The sequence below is a fragment of the Gorilla gorilla genome, chromosome 15 (assembly GCF_029281585.2).
Source record: "Gorilla gorilla gorilla isolate KB3781 chromosome 15, NHGRI_mGorGor1-v2.1_pri, whole genome shotgun sequence".
NCBI classification, from domain to species: Eukaryota; Metazoa; Chordata; class Mammalia; order Primates; family Hominidae; genus Gorilla; species Gorilla gorilla.
The window spans coordinates 46,870,911-46,887,723 of NC_073239.2; positions in this window are offsets into that span (position 1 = coordinate 46,870,911).

Genomic DNA, 16,813 nt, shown 5'->3' on the forward strand with positions numbered 1-16,813 from the left:
CCATTCCATTCCATTCCATTCCATTCCATTCCATTCGATTCCATTTGATTCCATTCGATTCCATTCCATTCCATTCCATTCCATTCCATTCCATTCCATTCCATTCCATTCCATTCCTTTCTATTCCATTGAATTCCATTCCATTCAATTCCATTCCATTCTATTCGGGTTGATTCCATTCCATTCCATTCCAATCCATTCCGTTCCATTCCATTCCATTCGATTCCATTCGATTCCATTCCATTCCATTCCATTCCATTCCATTCCTTTCCATTCCATTCAATACCATTCGATTCCATTCCATTCGATTCCATTCCATTCCATTACATTCTACTCGGGTTGATTCCATTCCATTCCATTCCATTCCATTCCATTCCATTCTATTCCATTCGATTCCATTCGATTCCATTCCATTCCATTCCATTCCATTCCATTCCATTCCATTCCATTCCATTCCATTCCATTCCTTTCTATTCCATTGAATTCCATTCCATTCCATTCCTTTCCATTCTACTCGGGTTGATTCCATTCCATTCCATTCCATTCCATTCCATTCCATTCCATTCCATTCCATTCGATTCCATTCGATTCCATTCCATTCCATTCCATTCCATTCCATTCCATTCCATTCCATTCCTTTCTATTCCATTGAATTCCATTCCATTCCATTCCATTCCATTCCATTCCATTCCATTCCATTCCATTCCATTCCATTCCGTTCTACTCGGGTTGATTCCATTCCATTCCATTCCCTTCCATTCCATTTCATTCCATTCCATTCCAGTCCAATCCATTCCATTCCATTCCGTTCTACTCCATTGAATTCCATTCCATTCCATTCCATTCCATTCCATTCCATTCCATTCCATTCCAATCCATTCAATTCCATTCCACTCCATTAGATTCCATTCCTTTCGATTCCATTCGATTCCATTCCATTCCACTCCATTCCATTCCATTCCAATCCATTCCATTTTACTCGGGTTGATCATTCCGTTCCATTCCATTCCATTCCGTTCCATTCCATTCCATTCCATTCTTTCCGTTCCATTCCATTCCATTCCAGTCGGGTGCATTCCATTCCATTCCATTCCATTCCATTCCATTCCATTCCACTCCATTCCATTCCATTCCATTCCATTCCCTTCTACTCGTGTTGATTCCATTGAGTTCCGTTCCGTTCCTTTCCGTCCCGTCCCGTCCTGTCCCGTCCCGTCGCGTCCCGTCCCGTGCCGTTGTATTCGGGTTGATTCCATTCCATTCCGTTCCGTTCCCTTCCGTTCCGTTCCACTCCGTTCCACGCGGGTTGATTCAATTCCATTCTATTCTATTCCATTCCATTCCATTCCATTCCATTCCATTCCATTCCATTCCATTCCATTCCACTCGGGTTGATTCCATGCCGTTCCGTTCTGTTCCATTCCGTCCCATCGCGAACCGTCAAGTCCCGTCCCGTCCCATCCCATCCCGTTCCGTTCTGCTCGGGTTGATTCCGTTCCATTCCGTTCTTTTCCTTTCCGTTCTGTACCATTCCGTTCCATGCGGGTTGATTCAATTCCATTCTATTACATTGAATTCCATTCCATTCCATTCCATTCCATTCTACTCGGATTGATTCCATTCCATTCCATTCTATTCCAGCCCAACACAATCCATTCCATTCTACTCGGGTTGATTCCATTCCATTCATTCCATTCCATTCCATTCCATTCCATTCAATTCCATTCCAATCCATTCCATTCTACCCGGGTTGATTCCATTCCATTCCACTACATTCCATTCCATTCCATTCCATTCTATTCCATTCGATTCCATTCCATTCCATTCCATTCCATTCCATTCCATTCCATTCCATTCCATTCCGTTCTACTCGTTTTGATTCCATTCTATTCCATTCCATTCCATTCCATGCCACTCCATTCGATTCCATTCCATTCCATTCCATTCCATTCGATTCCATTCCATTCCATTCCATTACAATCCATTCCATTCTACTAGGGTTGATTCCATTCCATTCCATTCCATTCCATTCCATTCCATTCCATTCCATTCCATTCGATTCCATTCTATTCCATTGTATTCCATTCCATTCCATTCCATTCCATTCCATTCCATTCCATTCCATTCCATTCCATTCCATTCCATTCCGTTTTACTCGGGTTGATTCCATTCCATTCCATTCCATTCCATTCCATTCCATTCCATTCCATTCCATTCCATTCCATTCCATTCCATTCAATTCCATTCCAATCCATTCCATTCTACTCGGGTTGATTCCATTCCATTCCGTTCCGTTCCCTTCCGTTCCGTTCCATTCCGTTCCACGCGGGTTGATTCCATTCCACTCATTCCATTCCATTCCATTCCATTCCACTCCATTCCATTCCATTCTATTCCATTCCATTCCATTCAATTCCATTCCAATCCATTACATTCTACTCGGGTTGATTCCATTCCATTCCACTACATTCCATTCCATTCCATTCCATTCTATTCCATTCGATTCCATTCCATTCCATTCCATTCCATTCCACACCATTCTATTCCATTCCATTCCATTCCATTCCATTCGATTCCATTCCATTCCATTCCATTACAATCCATTCCATTCTACTCGGGTTGATTCCATTCCATTCCATTCCATTCCATTCCATTCCATTCCATTCCATTCCATTCCATTCTATTCCATTGTATTCCAATCCATTCCATTCCATTCCAGTCGGGTTCATTCCATTCCATTCCATTCCATTCCATTCCATTCCATTCCATTCCATTCCATTCCATTCCACTCCATTCCATTCCACTCCATTCCATTCCCTTCTACTCGTGATGATTCCATTGAGTTCCGTTCCGTTCCTTTCCGTCCCGTCCCATCCTGTCCCGTCCCGTCGCGTCCCATCCCGTGCCGTTGTATTCGGGTTGATTCCATTCCATTCCGTTCCGTTCCCTTCCGTTCCGTTCCATTCCGTTCCACGCGGGTTGATTCAATTCCATTCTATTCTATTCCATTCCATTCCATTCCATTCCATTCCATTCCATTCCACTCGGGTTGATTCCATGCCGTTCCGTTCTGTTCCATTCCGTCCCATCGCGAACCGTCAAGTCCCGTCCCGTCCCATCCCATCCCGTTCCGTTCTGCTCGGGTTGATTCCGTTCCATTCCGTTCTTTTCCTTTCCGTTCCGTTCCATTCCGTTCCATGCGGGTTGATTCAATTCCATTCTATTACATTTAATTCCATTCCATTCCATTACATTCCATTCTACTCGGATTGATTCCATTCCATTCCATTCTATTCCAGCCCAACACAATCCATTCCATTCTACTCGTGTTGATTCCATTCCATTCATTCCATTCCATTCCATTCCATTCCATTCAATTCCGTTCCAATCCATTCCATTCTACTCGGGTTGATTCCATTCCATTCCACTACATTCCATTCCATTCCATTCCATTCTATTCCATTCGATTCCATTCCATTCCATTCCATTCCATTCCATTCCATTCCATTCCATTCCATTCCATTCCATTCCATTCCGTTCTACTCGTTTTGATTCCATTCTATTCCATTCCATTCCATTCCATTCCATGCCACTCCATTCCATTCCATTCCATTCTATTCCATTCCATTCGATTCCATTCCATTCCATTCCATTACAATCCATTCCATTCTACTAGGGTTGATTCCATTCCATTCCATTCCATTCCATTCCATTCCATTCCATTCCATTCCATTCCATTCGATTCCATTCTATTCCATTGTATTCCATTCCATTCCATTCCATTCCATTCCATTCCATTCCATTCCATTCCGTTTTACTCGGGTTGATTCCATTCCATTCCATTCCATTCCATTCCATTCCATTCCATTCCATTCCATTCCATTCCATTCCATTCCATTCCATTCCATTCCATTCCATTCCATTCCATTCCATTCCATTCTACTCGGGTTGATTCCATTCCATTCCATTCCATTCCATTCCATTCCATTCGATTCCATTCGATTAAATTCCATTCCATTCCTATCCATTCCGTTCTATTCCATTGAATTCCATTCCATTCCATTCCATTCCATTCCATTCCATTCCATTCCATTCCATTCCATTCCATTCCATTCCATTCTACTCGGGTTTATTCCGTTCCATTCCATTCCTTTCCATTCCTTTCCATTCCATTCCATTCCATTCCATTCCATTCCATTCCATTCCATTCCATTCCGTTCTACTCGGGTTGATTCCATTCTATTCCATTCCATTCCATTCCATTCCATTCCATTCCATTCCACTGAATTCCATTCCATTCCATTCCATTCCATTCCATTCCACTCCATTCCATTACGTTGTTCTCGGGTTGATTCCATTCCATTCCATTCCATTCCATTTCATTCCATTCCATTCCAATCCAATCCATTCCATTCCATTCCGTTGTATTCCATTGAATTCCATTCCATTCCATTCCATTCCATTCGATTCCATTCTATTCCATTGTATTCCATTCCATTCCATTCCATTCAATTCCATTCCATTCCATTCCATTCCATTCCATTCCATTCCATTACATTACATTCCATTGCATTCCATTCCATTCCATTGTGTTCTACTCGTGTTGATTCCATTCTATTCCATTCCATTCCATTCCATTCCATTCCATTCCATTCCATTCCATTCCATAGAATTCCATTCCATTCCATTCCATTCCATTCCATTCCATTCCATTCCATTCCATTCCATTCAATTCCATTCCATTCCATTCCATTCCATTACATTCCATTGCATTCCATTCCATTCCATTGTGTTCTACTCGTGTTGATTCCATTCTATTCCATTCCATTCCATTCCACTCCATTCCATTCCAATCCATTCCATTCTACTTGGGTTGATTCCATTCCATTCCATTCCATTCAATTTCATTCCATTCCATTCCATTCCATTCCATTCCATTCCATTCCATTCCATTCCATTCGATTACATTCCATTCCATGCCATTCCATTCCATTCCATTCCATTCCATTCCATTCCATTCCATTCCAATCCAATCCATTCTACTCGGATTGGTTCCATTCCATTCCATTCCATTCCATTCAGTTCAATTCCATTCCATTCCATTCCATTCCATTCCATTTCATTCGATTCCATTCCTCTCCATTCCATTCCATTCCATTCCATTCCATTCCGTTCTACTCGGGTTGATTCCATTCTCTTCTAGTCCATTCCATTCGATTCCATTTTACTCCATTCGATTCCTTTCCATTCCGTTCCATTCCATTCCATTCCATTCCATTCCATTCCATTCCAATCCATTCCATTCCATTCCATTCCATTCCATTCCATTCCATTCCATTCCATTCCATTCCATTCCATTCCATTCCATTCCATTCTACTCGGGTTGATTCCATTCCATTCCATTCCATTCCATTCCATTCCATTCCATTCCATTCCATTCCATTTGATTCCATTCGATTCCATTCCATTCCATTCCATTCCATTCCATTCCATTCCATTCCATTCCTTTCTATTCCATTGAATTCCATTCCATTCAATTCCATTCCATTCTATTCGGGTTGATTCCATTCCATTCCATTCCAATCCATTCCGTTCCATTCCATTCCATTCGATTCCATTCGATTCCATTCCATTCCATTCCATTCCATTCCATTCCTTTCCATTCCATTCAATACCATTCGATTCCATTCCATTCGATTCCATTCCATTCCATTACATTCTACTCGGGTTGATTCCATTCCATTCCATTCCATTCCATTCCATTCCATTCTATTCCATTCGATTCCATTCGATGCCATTCCATTCCATTCCATTCCATTCCATTCCATTCCATTCCATTCCATTCCATTCCATTCCATTCCTTTCTATTCCATTGAATTCCATTCCATTCCATTCCTTTCCATTCTACTCGGGTTGATTCCATTCCATTCCATTCCATTCCATTCCATTCCATTCCATTCCATTCCATTCGATTCCATTCGATTCCATTCCATTCCATTCCATTCCATTCCATTCCATTCCATTCCATTCCATTCCATTCCTTTCTATTCCATTGAATTCCATTCCATTCCATTCCATTCCATTCCATTCCATTCCATTCCATTCCATTCCATTCCATTCCGTTCTACTCGGGTTGATTCCATTCCATTCCATTCCCTTCCATTCCATTTCATTCCATTCCATTCCAGTCCAATCCATTCCATTCCATTCCGTTCTACTCCATTGAATTCCATTCCATTCCATTCCATTCCATTCCATTCCATTCCATTCCATTCCAATCCATTCAATTCCATTCCACTCCATTAGATTCCATTCCTTTCGATTCCATTCGATTCCATTCCATTCCACTCCATTCCATTCCATTCCAATCCATTCCATTTTACTCGGGTTGATCATTCCGTTCCATTCCATTCCATTCCGTTCCATTCCATTCCATTCCATTCTTTCCGTTCCATTCCATTCCATTCCAGTCGGGTGCATTCCATTCCATTCCATTCCATTCCATTCCATTCCATTCCACTCCATTCCATTCCATTCCATTCCATTCCCTTCTACTCGTGTTGATTCCATTGAGTTCCGTTCCGTTCCTTTCCGTCCCGTCCCGTCCTGTCCCGTCCCGTCGCGTCCCGTCCCGTGCCGTTGTATTCGGGTTGATTCCATTCCATTCCGTTCCGATCCCTTCCGTTCCGTTCCACTCCGTTCCACGCGGGTTGATTCAATTCCATTCTATTCTATTCCATTCCATTCCATTCCATTCCATTCCATTCCATTCCATTCCATTCCACTCGGGTTGATTCCATGCCGTTCCGTTCTGTTCCATTCCGTCCCATCGCGAACCGTCAAGTCCCGTCCCGTCCCATCCCATCCCGTTCCGTTCTGCTCGGGTTGATTCCGTTCCATTCCGTTCTTTTCCTTTCCGTTCTGTACCATTCCGTTCCATGCGGGTTGATTCAATTCCATTCTATTACATTGAATTCCATTCCATTCCATTCCATTCCATTCTACTCGGATTGATTCCATTCCATTCCATTCTATTCGAGCCCAACACAATCCATTCCATTCTACTCGGGTTGATTCCATTCCATTCATTCCATTCCATTCCATTCCATTCCATTCAATTCCATTCCAATCCATTCCATTCTACCCGGGTTGATTCCATTCCATTCCACTACATTCCATTCCATTCCATTCCATTCTATTCCATTCGATTCCATTCCATTCCATTCCATTCCATTCCATTCCATTCCATTCCATTCCATTCCGTTCTACACGTTTTGATTCCATTCTATTCCATTCCATTCCATTCCATGCCACTCCATTCGATTCCATTCCATTCCATTCCATTCCATTCGATTCCATTCCATTCCATTCCATTACAATCCATTCCATTCTACTAGGGTTGATTCCATTCCATTCCATTCCATTCCATTCCATTCCATTCCATTCCATTCCATTCGATTCCATTCTATTCCATTGTATTCCATTCCATTCCATTCCATTCCATTCCATTCCATTCCATTCCATTCCATTCCATTCCATTCCATTCCATTCCGTTTTACTCGGGTTGATTCCATTCCATTCCATTCCATTCCATTCCATTCCATTCCATTCCATTCCATTCCATTCCATTCCATTCCATTCAATTCCATTCCAATCCATTCCATTCTACTCGGGTTGATTCCATTCCATTCCGTTCCGTTCCCTTCCGTTCCGTTCCATTCCGTTCCACGCGGGTTGATTCCATTCCACTCATTCCATTCCATTCCATTCCATTCCACTCCATTCCATTCCATTCTATTCCATTCCATTCCATTCAATTCCATTCCAATCCATTACATTCTACTCGGGTTGATTCCATTCCATTCCACTACATTCCATTCCATTCCATTCCATTCTATTCCATTCGATTCCATTCCATTCCATTCCATTCCATTCCACACCACTCTATTCCATTCCATTCCATTCCATTCCATTCGATTCCATTCCATTCCATTCCATTACAATCCATTCCATTCTACTCGGGTTGATTCCATTCCATTCCATTCCATTCCATTCCATTCCATTCCATTCCATTCCATTCCATTCTATTCCATTGTATTCCAATCCATTCCATTCCATTCCACTCCATTCCATTCCATTCCATTCCATTCCATTACATTACATTCCATTGCATTCCATTCCATTCCATTGTGTTCTACTCGTGTTGATTCCATTCTATTCCATTCCATTCCATTCCATTCCATTCCATTCCATTCCATTGAATTCCATTCCATTCCATTCCATTCCATTGAATTCCATTCCATTCCATTCCATTCCATTCCATTCCATTCCATTACGTTGTTCTCGGGTTGATTCCATTCCATTCCATTCCATTCCATTCCATTCTAATCGAATCCATTCTACTCGGGTTGATTTCTTTCCATTCCATTCCACTCCATTCCATTCCAATCCATTCCATTCTACTTGGGTTGATTCCATTCCATTCCATTCCATTCAATTTCATTCCATTCCAATCCATTCCATTCCATTCCATTCCATTCCATTCGATTACATTCCATTCCATGCCATTCCATTCCATTCCATTCCATTCCATTCCATTCCATTCCAATCCAATCCATTCTACTCGGATTGATTCCATTCCATTCCATTCCATTCCATTCAGTTCAATTCCATTCCATTCCATTCCATTCCATTCCATTCCATTTCATTCGATTCCATTACTCTCCATTCCATTCCATTCCATTCCATTCCATTCCATTCCATTCCATTCCATTCCGTTCTACTCGGGTTGATTCCATTCTCTTCTAGTCCATTCCATTCGATTCCATTCTACTCCATTCGATTCCATTCCATTCCGTTCCATTCCATTCCATTCCATTCCATTCCATTCCATTCCATTCCAATCCATTCCATTCCATTCCATTCCATTCGATTCCATTCGATTCCATTCCATTCCATTCCATTCCATTCCATTCCATTCCATTCCATTCCATTCCATTCCTTTCCATTCCATTCGATTCCATTCGATTCCATTCCATTCCATTCCATTCCATTCCATTCCATTCCATTCTACTCGGGTTGATTCCATTCCATTCCATTCCATTCCATTCCATTCCATTCCATTCCATTCCATTCCATTCGATTCCATTTGATTCCATTCGATTCCATTCCATTCCATTCCATTCCATTCCATTCCATTCCAATCCATTCCTTTCTATTCCATTCCATTCCATTCCTTTCTATTCCATTGAATTCCATTCCATTCAATTCCATTCCATTCTACTCGGGTTCATTCCATTCCATTCCATTCCAATCCATTCCATTCCATTCCATTCCATTCGATTCCATTCGATTCCATTCCATTCCATTCCATTCCATTCGATTCCATTCCATTCCATTCCATTCCATTCCATTCCTTTCCATTCCATTCAATTCCATTCTATTCCATTCCATTCCATTCCATTCCATTCCATTCCATTCTACTCGGGTTGATTCCATTCCATTCCATTCCATTCCATTCCATTCGATTCCATTCGATTCCATTCGATTCCATTCCATTCCATTCCATTCCATTCCATTCCATTCCATTCCATTCCATTCTTTTCTATTCCATTGAATTCCATTCCATTCCATTCCTTTCCATTCTACTCGGGTTGATTCCATTCCATTCCATTCCATTCCATTCCATTCCATTCCATTCCATTCCATTCCATTCCATTCGATTCCATTCGATTCCATTCCATTCCATTCCATTCCATTCCATTCCTTTCTATTCCATTGAATTCCATTCCATTCCATTCCATTCCATTCCATTCCATTCCATTCCATTCCATTCCATTCCATTCCATTCCATTCCATTCAATTCCATTCCAATCCATTCCATTCTACTCGGGTTGATTCCATTCCATTCCATTCCATTCCATTCCATTCCATTCCATTCGATTCCATTCGATTAAATTCCATTCCATTCCTATCCATTCCGTTCTATTCCATTGAATTCCATTCCATTCCATTCCATTCCATTCCATTCCATTCCATTCCATTCCATTCCATTCCATTCCATTCTACTAGGGTTTATTCCGTTCCATTCCATTCCTTTCCATTCCTTTCCATTCCATTCCATTCCATTCCATTCCATTCCATTCCATTCCGTTCTACTCGGGTTGATTCCATTCTATTCCATTCCATTCCATTCCATTCCATTCCATTCCACTGAATTCCATTCCATTCCATTCCATTCCATTCCATTCCACTCCATTCCATTACGTTGTTCTCAGGTTGATTCCATTCCATTCCATTCCATTCCATTTCATTCCATTCCATTCCAATCCAATCCATTCCATTCCATTCCGTTGTATTCCATTGAATTCCATTCCATTCCATTCCATTCCATTCGATTCCATTCTATTCCATTGTATTCCATTCCATTCCATTCCATTCCATTCCATTCCATTCCATTCCATTCCATTCCATTACATTCCATTGCATTCCATTCCATTCCATTGTGTTCTACTCGTGTTGATTCCATTCTATTCCATTCCATTCCATTCCATTCCATTCCATTCCATAGAATTCCATTCCATTCCATTCCATTCCATTCCATTCCATTCCATTCCATTCCATTCCATTCAATTCCATTCCATTCCATTCCATTCCATTACATTCCATTGCATTCCATTCCATTCCATTGTGTTCTACTCGTGTTGATTCCATTCTATTCCATTCCATTCCATTCCACTCCATTCCATTCCAATCCATTCCATTCTACTTGGGTTGATTCCATTCCATTCCATTCCATTCAATTTCATTCCATTCCATTCCATTCCATTCCATTCCATTCCATTCCATTCCATTCCATTCCATTCGATTACATTCCATTCCATGCCATTCCATTCCATTCCATTCCATTCCATTCCATTCCATTCCATTCCATTCCAATCCAATCCATTCTACTCGGATTGGTTCCATTCCATTCCATTCCATTCCATTCAGTTCAATTCCATTCCATTCCATTCCATTCCATTCCATTTCATTCGATTCCATTCCTCTCCATTCCATTCCATTCCATTCCATTCCATTCCATTCCGTTCTACTCGGGTTGATTCCATTCTCTTCTAGTCCATTCCATTCGATTCCATTTTACTCCATTCGATTCCATTCCATTCCGTTCCATTCCATTCCATTCCATTCCATTCCATTCCATTCCAATCCATTCCATTCCATTCCATTCCATTCCATTCCATTCCATTCCATTCCATTCCATTCCATTCCATTCCATTCTACTCGGGTTGATTCCATTCCATTCCATTCCATTCCATTCCATTCCATTCCATTCCATTCCATTCGATTCCATTTGATTCCATTCGATTCCATTCCATTCCATTCCATTCCATTCCATTCCATTCCATTCCATTCCATTCCTTTCTATTCCATTGAATTCCATTCCATTCAATTCCATTCCATTCTACTCGGGTTGATTCCATTCCATTCCATTCCAATCCATTCCGTTCCATTCCATTCCTTTCGATTCCATTCGATTCCATTCCATTCCATTCCATTCCATTCCATTCCTTTCCATTCCATTCAATACCATTCGATTCCATTCCATTCGATTCCATTCCATTCCATTACATTCTACTCGGGTTGATTCCATTCCATTCCATTCCATTCCATTCCATTCCATTCTATTCCATTCGATTCCATTCGATTCCATTCCATTCCATTCCATTCCATTCAATTCCATTCCATTCCATTCCATTCCATTCCATTCCTTTCTATTCCATTGAATTCCATTCCATTCCATTCCTTTCCATTCTGCTCGGGTTGATTCCATTCCATTCCATTCCATTCCATTCCATTCCATTCCATTCCATTCCATTCGATTCCATTCGATTCCATTCCATTCCATTCCATTCCATTCCATTCCATTCCATTCCATTCCTTTCTATTCCATTGAATTCCATTCCATTCCATTCCATTCCATTCCATTCCATTCCATTCCATTCCATTCCATTCCGTTCTACTCGGGTTGATTCCATTCCATTCCATTCCCTTCCATTCCATTTCATTCCATTCCATTCCAGTCCAATCCATTCCATTCCATTCCGTTCTACTCCATTGAATTCCATTCCATTCCATTCCATTCCATTCCATTCCATTCCATTCCATTCCAATCCATTCAATTCCATTCCACTCCATTAGATTCCATTCCTTTCGATTCCATTCGATTCCATTCCATTCCACTCCATTCCATTCCATTCCAATCCATTCCATTTTACTCGGGTTGATCATTCCGTTCCATTCCATTCCATTCCGTTCCATTCCATTCCATTCCATTCTTTCCGTTCCATTCCATTCCATTCCAGTCGGGTGCATTCCATTCCATTCCATTCCATTCCATTCCATTCCATTCCATTCCACTCCATTCCATTACATTCCATTCCATTCCCTTCTACTCGTGTTGATTCCATTGAGTTCCGTTCCGTTCCTTTCCGTCCCGTCCCGTCCTGTCCCGTCCCGTCGCGTCCCGTCCCGTGCCGTTGTATTCGGGTTGATTCCATTCCATTCCGTTCCGTTCCCTTCCGTTCCGTTCCACTCCGTTCCACGCGGGTTGATTCAATTCCATTCTATTCTATTCCATTCCATTCCATTCCATTCCATTCCATTCCATTCCATTCCATTCCACTCGGGTTGATTCCATGCCGTTCCGTTCTGTTCCATTCCGTCCCATCGCGAACCGTCAAGTCCCGTCCCGTCCCATCCCATCCCGTTCGGTTCTGCTCGGGTTGATTCCGTTCCATTCCGTTCTTTTCCTTTCCGTTCTGTACCATTCCGTTCCATGCGGGTTGATTCAATTCCATTCTATTACATTGAATTCCATTCCATTCCATTCCATTCCATTCTACTCGGATTGATTCCATTCCATTCCATTCTATTCCAGCCCAACACAATCCATTCCATTCTACTCGGGTTGATTCCATTCCATTCATTCCATTCCATTCCATTCCATTCAATTCAATTCCATTCCAATCCATTCCATTCTACTCGGGTTGATTCCATTCCATTCCACTACATTCCATTCCATTCCATTCCATTCTATTCCATTCGATTCCATTCCATTCCATTCCATTCCATTCCATTCCATTCCATTCCATTCCATTCCATTCCGTTCTACTCGTTTTGATTCCATTCTATTCCATTCCATTCCATTCCATGCCACTCCATTCGATTCCATTCCATTCCATTCCATTCCATTCGATTCCATTCCATTCCATTCCATTACAATCCATTCCATTCTACTAGGGTTGATTCCATTCCATTCCATTCCATTCCATTCCATTCCATTCCATTCCATTCCATTCGATTCCATTCTATTCCATTGTATTCCATTCCATTCCATTCCATTCCATTCCATTCCATTCCATTCCATTCCATTCCATTCCATTCCATTCCATTCCGTTTTACTCGGGTTGATTCCATTCCATTCCATTCCATTCCATTCCATTCCATTCCATTCCATTCCATTCCATTCCATTCCATTCAATTCCATTCCAATCCATTCCATTCTACTCGGGTTGATTCCATTCCATTCCGTTCCGTTCCCTTCCGTTCCGTTCCATTCCGTTCCACGCGGGTTGATTCCATTCCACTCATTCCATTCCATTCCATTCCATTCCACTCCATTCCATTCCATTCTATTCCATTCCATTCCATTCAATTCCATTCCAATCCATTACATTCTACTCGGGTTGATTCCATTCCATTCCACTACATTCCATTCCATTCCATTCCATTCTATTCCATTCGATTCCATTCCATTCCATACCATTCCATTCCACACCATTCTATTCCATTCCATTCCATTCCATTCCATTCCATTCCATTCCATTCCATTCCATTACAATCCATTCCATTCTACTCGGGTTGATTCCATTCCATTCCATTCCATTCCATTCCATTCCATTCCATTCCATTCCATTCCATTCTATTCCATTGTATTCCAATCCATTCCATTCCATTCCACTCCATTCCATTCCATTCCATTCCATTACATTACATTCCATTGCATTCCATTCCATTCCATTGTGTTCTACTCGTGTTGATTCCATTCTATTCCATTCCATTCCATTCCATTCCATTCCATTGAATTCCATTCCATTCCATTCCATTCCATTCCATTCCATTACGTTGTTCTCGGGTTGATTCCATTCCATTCCATTCCATTCCATTCCATTCTAATCGAATCCATTCTACTCGGGTAGATTTCTTTCCATTCCATTCCACTCCATTCCATTCCAATCCATTCCATTCTACTTGGGTTGATTCCATTCCATTCCATTCCATTCAATTTCATTCCATTCCATTCCATTCCATTCCATTCCATTCCATTCCATTCGATTACATTCCATTCCATGCCATTCCATTCCATTCCATTCCATTCCATTCCATTCCATTCCATTCCATTCCAATCCAATCCATTCTACTCGGATTGATTCCATTCCATTCCATTCCAATCCATTCAGTTCAATTCCATTCCATTCCATTCCATTCCATTCCATTCCATTTCATTCGATTCCATTCCTCTCCATTCCATTCCATTCCATTCCATTCCATTCCATTCCATTCCATTCCGTTCTACTCGGGTTGATTCCATTCTCTTCTAGTCCATTCCATTCGATTCCATTCTACTCCATTCGATTCCATTCCATTCCGTTCCATTCCATTCCATTCCATTCCATTCCATTCCATTCCATTCCATTCCAATCCATTCCATTCCATTCCATTCCATTCGATTCCATTCCATTCCATTCCATTCCATTCCATTCCATTCTACTCGGGTTGATTCCATTCCATTCCATTCCATTCCATTCCATTCCATTCCATTCCATTCGATTCCATTTGATTCCATTCGATTCCATTCCATTCCATTCCATTCCATTCCATTCCATTCCAATCCATTCCTTTCTATTCCATTCCATTCCATTCCTTTCTATTCCATTGAATTCCATTCCATTCAATTCCATTCCATTCTACTCGGGTTCATTCCATTCCATTCCATTCCAATCCATTCCATTCCATTCCATTCCATTCGATTCCATTCGATTCCATTCCATTCCATTCCATTCCATTCGATTCCATTCCATTCCATTCCATTCCATTCCATTCCTTTCCATTCCATTCAATTCCATTCTACTCCATTCCATTCCATTCCATTCCATTCCATTCCATTCTACTCGGGTTGATTCCATTCCATTCCATTCCATTCCATTCCATTCGATTCCATTCAATTCCATTCGATTCCATTCCATTCCATTCCATTCCATTCCATTCCATTCCATTCCATTCCATTCCATTCCATTCTTTTCTATTCCATTGAATTCCATTCCATTCCATTCCTTTCCATTCTACTCGGGTTGATTCCATTCCATTCCATTCCATTCCATTCCATTCCATTCCATTCCATTCCATTCCATTCCATTCGATTCCATTCCATTCCATTCCATTCCATTCCTTTCTATTCCATTGAATTCCATTCCATTCCATTCCATTCCATTCCATTCCATTCCATTCCATTCCATTCCATTCCATTCCGTTCCGTTCTACTCGGGTTGATTCCATTCCATTCCATTCCATTCCATTCCATTTCATTCCATTCCAGTCCAGTCCAATCCATTCCATTCCATTCCGTTCTACTCCATTGAATTCCATTCCATTCCATTCCATTCCATTCCATTCCATTCCATTCCATTCTAATCCATTCAATTCCATTCCACTCCATTAGATTCCATTCCTTTCGATTCCATTCGATTCCATTCCATTCCACTCCATTCCATTCCATTCCAATCCATTCCATTTTACTCGGGTTGATCATTCCGTTCCATTTCATTCCATTCCGTTCCATTCCATTCCATTCCATTCTTTCCGTTCCATTCCATTCCATTCCAGTCGGGTTCATTCCATTCCATTCCATTCCATTCCATTCCATTCCATTCCATTCCATTCCATTCCATTCCATTCCACTCCATTCCATTCCATTCCATTCCATTCACTTCTACTCGTGTTGATTCCATTGAGTTCCGTTCCGTTCCTTTCCGTCCCGTCCCGTCCTGTCCCGTCCCGTCGCGTCCCGTCCCGTGCCGTTGTATTCGGGTTGATTCCATTCCATTCCGTTCCGTTCCCTTCCGTTCCGTTCCATTCCGTTCCAAGCGGGTTGATTCAATTCCATTCTATTCTATTCCATTCCATTCCATTCCATTCCATTCCATTCCATTCCATTCCACTCGGGTTGATTCCATGCCGTTCCGTTCTGTTCCATTCCGTCCCATCGCGAACCGTCAAGTCCCGTCCCGTCCCATCCCATCCCGTTCCGTTCTGCTCGGGTTGATTCCGTTCCATTCCGTTCTTTTCCTTTCCGTTCTGTTCCATTCCGTTCCATGCGGGTTGATTCAATTCCATTCTATTACATTGAATTCCATTCCATTCCATTCCATTCCATTCTACTCGGATTGATTCCATTCCATTCCATTCTATTCCAGCCCAACACAATCCATTCCATTCTACTCGGGTTGATTCCATTCCATTCATTCCATTCCATTCCATTCAATTCCATTCAATTCCATTCCAATCCATTCCATTCTACTCGGGTTGATTCCATTCCATTCCACTACATTCCATTCCATTCCATTCCATTCTATTCCATTCGATTCCATTCCATTCCATTCCATTCCATTCCATTCCATTCCATTCCATTCCAATCCATTCCATTCTACTTGGGTTGATTCCATTCCATTGCATTCCATTCCATTCCATTCCC